General features: G+C 54.0%; 1 protein-coding gene across 1 annotated transcript in view; it reads left to right on the top strand.

Moving 5' to 3' along the window:
* Window positions 1-5,545, top strand: part of LOC113213138 (uncharacterized) — a gene marked incomplete at its 3' end in the record, with an annotated part of 17,900 nt that overhangs the window by 1,326 nt on the left and 11,029 nt on the right.

Genomic DNA, 5,545 nt, shown 5'->3' with positions numbered 1-5,545 from the left:
ACTGGGGAGGGAGGGGGGAGGGGGTCCCCCCAGTCAATGCTATTGGGATGATTGCATGCGTGCCTCTCTGCAGCTTGCGGTACGCGGCGGCAGCTGAACGTTATACTAAAGGACATTTCCGCGACTTGCTCCAGACTGTACAGCGTGCCATCGGCGCAACAAGGATTAAAAAACCCCCTCCCAGTTTGATGGCGATATTCCAAGACGTACCCATAACACCTTTCAACTCTATGGTTCGAAAAGTACGCTGGCCGTACAACTTGCCGTGTTCTCTCGCGAGTCACTCGCGAGTCAGTCCCTCCGCCCCGCGGGCCGCCGACCCTGTCCCCGTCGCGGGGGGGTCCCCACCTTGACCGCACCGTCCAACCTTTTACAGCACGTACACCGCCGTCGCTCCGCAGGCGTAGTATACCCAGTGCGAAACGTGATGTATAGGGACGACATCGAAAAGACGACGGGATGTATGTATCGTTACGATATCGTTTCGACGTCGTTATTTTCCCTCATTTGGTACACTGCCGAGCACAAGGCGGACCCGCCCCCTCCCCCCTGTACTTCCGGTAATTCCCTGCTGTCCATAAACGACTCGGCGATGGTACTGCCAACTGGTTGGTGCGTCTTTCAACGCCAAATAAAAACCCGTCACTGAATTTGAACGAGAAACAAGACTCAATTTAGAGTGTAGGGGGAGAGGGGGGGGGGATACTTTTGTCACGGTTCGACAACCATGCGGTGTGATGGTGTGATCTTGTTATAGGGTAGAGAGATACCTGGGATCACAAAAGAGCGACCTTGATAAATGTGGCTTCGATATACGCCAACACTGAAAAACCGGTCGGCCTCTTTTGCCGCCACAGTAATAGCCAGATATTGGCGTCCTCTCAAACACCATGCCAAAATTTGGCGTCTGTGAATGTTTTCTGACTTACAGGGTGGTCACCCAGCTCCGTTGGAGCAAACGGGTGTACTAGCCCGTAGCCCGTATACGCAGGAGAGCGGGCGTGTTGCCTAGGCTACGGGCGCGAAGCCGTGGGGCGCCGCCGTGGCCCGCTCGCTTGCCATGCGGGCTGGTACACCCGTTCATTCGTTCATCGGGGCTATGGGCGACCATCCTGTTTCAGTCTAAAGGCAAAGCCAAAGACGATGACGCTTAGCGCAGCCACTTCAAAGGCATCTCCCTAGACCGATTCCACGACATTTAAGAAATAGCCGCCCCCTCGAGTATTCGGTGGGATGAGGGGGGGGGGACTGCCCTGGAGGCGAGAAAGTGTCAGTTTCTGTCCCTTTCGCGAGGCTAAAATGGTTGCCGGTGGGTCGAAATAGGCCCTGCAGATAATCTTACCATCTTTCAAGTACTTTTGGCCAGGTTCGTTTTCGCGATCTCAGATATTTACTCCACTCCATTACTTGCGAGGGGTCCCCCACTCGTCAACTCGTTGTACACGAGGAAAAATACTCGCAAGATACTCGCGGCAACTCGCGACAACTCGCGAAAAATTCGCGAAAACTCGCGAAAAAATCGACAAATACTCGCCTAATACTCGCGGATACTCGCCATTACTCACATAAATTCGCGGATACTCGCTAATATTCTCGAATACTCGCGGATACCCACGCAACCCGTTGTACACCCACATGGAGAGTGGAGGACCCCTCGATTATTTGCAGTCATTGGCATGATACTTCACAGCATCACGATGGGGAAGTAGGGGGGGGGGGGGCAAAAGTGAGAGCGAGAGCGAGGGACGTAGGCAGGCTACGCCTGCGCTTTGTTTGTAGGCTCGAGCTCGGCTGTTGCATTTACACAATGCCAGCCTCTGATGGCAGCAGAGATGACTTCTTCAACTTTGAAAAAGGCCAACACGACTGCATAGCAAACTCGATCTAGCCGAAACTTTTTTGACACACTCGACTTCCCCTCCAAAGCTCCCCCCCGTGCGCGATCCGCAGCGCTGCAGTTGTGACCGGCGCCGCGACTCGGTGCTCGGTGGTGCGGCGGCGCTGTGCAGCATGGGTACACGGTACACTGTGTAAATCTAGCATCCAGGGTCCAGCTCAGGGGCTGGTCCACGTCCACTGCCAGGGCAACCCGTACAGGACGAAGGGGATCATCACAGGATGTGTGTTGTGTAGAGTCCACGAAATGTTGCTTTCTGCCCCACCTGCTCCGCGAGGGCAAAATCATCGTCATTGTCATCATCACAATCATCATCACCATGGTCATCATCATGGACATCATCATGGTCATCACCATATCATGGTCATACAGGGGGGTCACAGACCCCTTCCTTTATTTTGCTTATTCTGTACCGCATGCAGGCGCGCGGGCGGGCTTGCCCACCGTCGCTTACCACGGCGCCTTATGGCCCCGTGCGAGTATGCAACCCGCCCGCCCGCCTGCATCCGGTACAGTATCAGCAAAAAAATGGAAGGGGTCTGTGGACCACCCCGTATTATAATCGTCATCATCATTATGGTCATCATCATCATAATGGTCATCATCATTATGGTCATCATCGTCATGGTCATCATCATCATGGTCATCACCATATAGTCATCACCATCATGGTCATCATCATCATGGTCACCATCTCCCTGACGGTCACCATCGTGCTGCGCGTCGCCACGTGTTGCTCGCAGTGCAGCAGTGTTGCTGTTGACGTGACGTCCGCTCTCTTCAATGGAGCACGCCGCGGCGCACCCCAACACAGCCCGCAGCTTAAAGCGTAGCGCCGCGTCTGTGTATAGCCCCCCCCCCCCCTAACCTTTCTCCACTCGCTCCACAGCGCGACACGCTAACGTCCGCCGCAATACAACCACGGGCCGTGTATCTCCCTCACGACTCTCTTATGTCCTCCCCCTCTCTCCTCCCCCTCCCCCTCTCCCCTCACTCATTCACCAACTCACTTCACTTCGTTCCACTCACTCACTTCACGTCACTCCACCCAGTCGCTCACTTCACTTCACCTCACTTCACTTCGTCTCACTTCACTCCACTTCACTCCCATATTGCCCTCATATGCACACGCGCAGCGCGGGGTCTAAGGCTAGCAGCGAGACAGCTGGCATGATGGTTGAGTTGAGACCCCTCCCCCCGCCCGGCCCGCTCTGTCAGTTGCAGGACCTGGAGGATCAGCCGACCACCGCTCCGCTTTATCGGCAGACTCGCAGGCGACCCGCTGGCCTAACCAGACAGGTGCAGGGCCCAGCGTCCTGCTCCTGCATGACTGTCCTAGCGCATGGTATGGGTGTTAGATTTGAAGCACCGCTGGAGGGTAGAAGCCGCCACACTGAAACTAAGGTGGCTGAATAACCCCACCACCACCACCACCACCACCACACACGTTTGCTGTTATACTGATCCGCACGCTCGCGTTTTGCTCACCTTGCCTGGAAATCAATTAATGTCCTATAGTGCGACCACGCTAGGAACGAGCTTGGTGTTGCTGCAGCGGTGGCTCGCTACAGCTCTCTACCTGCTCCCGAGGGTCCATGCGACAGGGTGGGCGGGACCCGAGCAGGTCAATGAGTTGCGGCGGTAGCTGAGGAGGCAGTAGTTAAGAAGAGCTCCCATAAGCCAAGCTCGTTCCTAGCGTGGTCCCAGTATAAGTGCTGTCTGGTCTGAGGCGTCCAAGACCATCGTTCTACCCCAAGACCCCAAGTTTTCGCCCTGGTAACGTAAACGAATTATTGACAATTGCATGCATCGTCGAGCCCAGCTCAGGCAGGTCTGGCCTGGCGTCGCAGGGAGGGGGGGAAATTGAGCACAGGCGCAAATTTTGACAGATTTGCTTGTTCGGTCGAATTTGAACAGAGGAACTGTTTTGGTGCTGTTCGTGTGAGAGAATTTTTTTTGCCGTTCACGTTCTGTTTGGTTCGAATGTATATGTTGGGACTGATTTTGTCCGAGGTATAAATTCGAACTATGGCCTGTTCGCTCATCACTTCCTAGGAGGAGCAGGAGCAGGAAGAGGAAAATGGGGACAACAACATATTCTCATTTCTCCGCATTTCTCAGAGTCGGAGTTGGACTCGGCCGGGGGCGCGGGTCACGACATTGCTGGAGGAACGCGACTTATTGTAGCGCGAGTTAGGAGCGAAATAGGCTACCACTGTTGTCTCAAGTGCGATAAATTTCATACAACTTCATGCGATAATAGCCAAAAAGCGATTCCCACAAAATATTGCAACTTGGGGAGCCATAAAAAAATTATCGCACTAGCCTAAATTGTCAATCGTCATTGCATTAAGTGCGATAATTTTAGCACATTTTTCTGCGATAATTTATCATTGCAGCAAAATGTGTTAAGATTATCGCATTCAATGTAATGACAAATGTCAATTTAGTGCGATAATTTATCATCGCAGCAACAGGTGTTAAAATTATCGCATTTAATGCAATAACAAATTATTGCACTAAATTTGTAGTCTTCATTGCATCAAGAATTACAGTGACCGCCTACAGCTCCCTCCTGTAGCCGCGGACCCTTATTTGGCGGGCGTCGCGCTACTACGACTACCGCTACCGCAGCAACGTCTCGCAAAAAGGTCGCTCTCCCATCGCCGTGCCGCGGTCGCGGGGTGGTGGTGGTGGTGGTGGTGGTGGTGGTGGTCGAGATGAAGGGTCAACCCCCACGTGCGAGTATGGCTCGTACTGACCAGGAATGCCGGGGCGCCAGGGAAAATCAAGGGAGGGGCGAGAAGGAAAAGGTTTCGGATGGGGTGTAATGGGAGTCTAGTAAGCACAATAACATACCGCGACCGCCATCGCCATGAGTCGCACTTCAAGAGAAATGTAGCTGGTGCTGTTTCTGAGCCAAACTAAGCATTACGGTCAAGCTGAAATACAGAGAAGAATGCGGCGGAATGAAGAAAACGGAAATCGCCATGCTTTAACATACCAGGTGAGGTGGCTGACTCACTCCGCGCACTTTCGTAGTTATACTGTACCGCATACACGCGTGCGGGTGGGTTGCCTACTCACACGGGGCCATAAGGAGCCGTGGGCAGCGGGGAGGCAAACCCGCCCGCACGCGTGCATGCGGTACAGTACAACCACGAAAGTGCTCGGCGTGAGTCAGCCGCCTGGTATGGTGGCTTCCGTTTTCTTGTTCCTCCCATTCTTCTGCATTTCAGCTTTACCGGAATGCTTTATTGGTCACTTAAACTGACACCAAACATAACAAGCTCAGCCGGGCGGGGGGTCCGCCCCCATCACTTCCGGTCGAGGGGGGGGGGGGTAAGAACGAGCGAAAACAAGTGCAAATTTCAAAGGACCTTTCTAGTCTTGAATCAAGGAACTATTTTCCTTACGCATCGAGCTGCTAAAGACAGCGCAGATCTCATCGACGAGCTAGTCGACGAGGTGATCGCGGAGGTGATGTACTGTGGGGCCCGACGGGCTTTCGTTTTGGCGCTCCAGGCGCGGCGGGCGGAATCAGGCAGGCCGGAAGCGCAGCCTGGAGGAGTTCCGTTATTCGCGTCGTCGTCGTGGTGCTTCCATGTGGGGGGATGGCTTCCTATTAAGAGCCCGGGTCCGGGCGGG

This window comes from Frankliniella occidentalis, unplaced genomic scaffold (genome assembly GCF_000697945.3).
Source record: "Frankliniella occidentalis isolate FOCC.00 unplaced genomic scaffold, Focc_3.1 Scaffold64, whole genome shotgun sequence".
Taxonomy (NCBI): domain Eukaryota; kingdom Metazoa; phylum Arthropoda; class Insecta; order Thysanoptera; family Thripidae; genus Frankliniella; species Frankliniella occidentalis.
The sequence above is the reverse complement of the archived record's forward strand: the minus strand, read 5'-3'. Positions and strand labels throughout refer to the sequence as shown.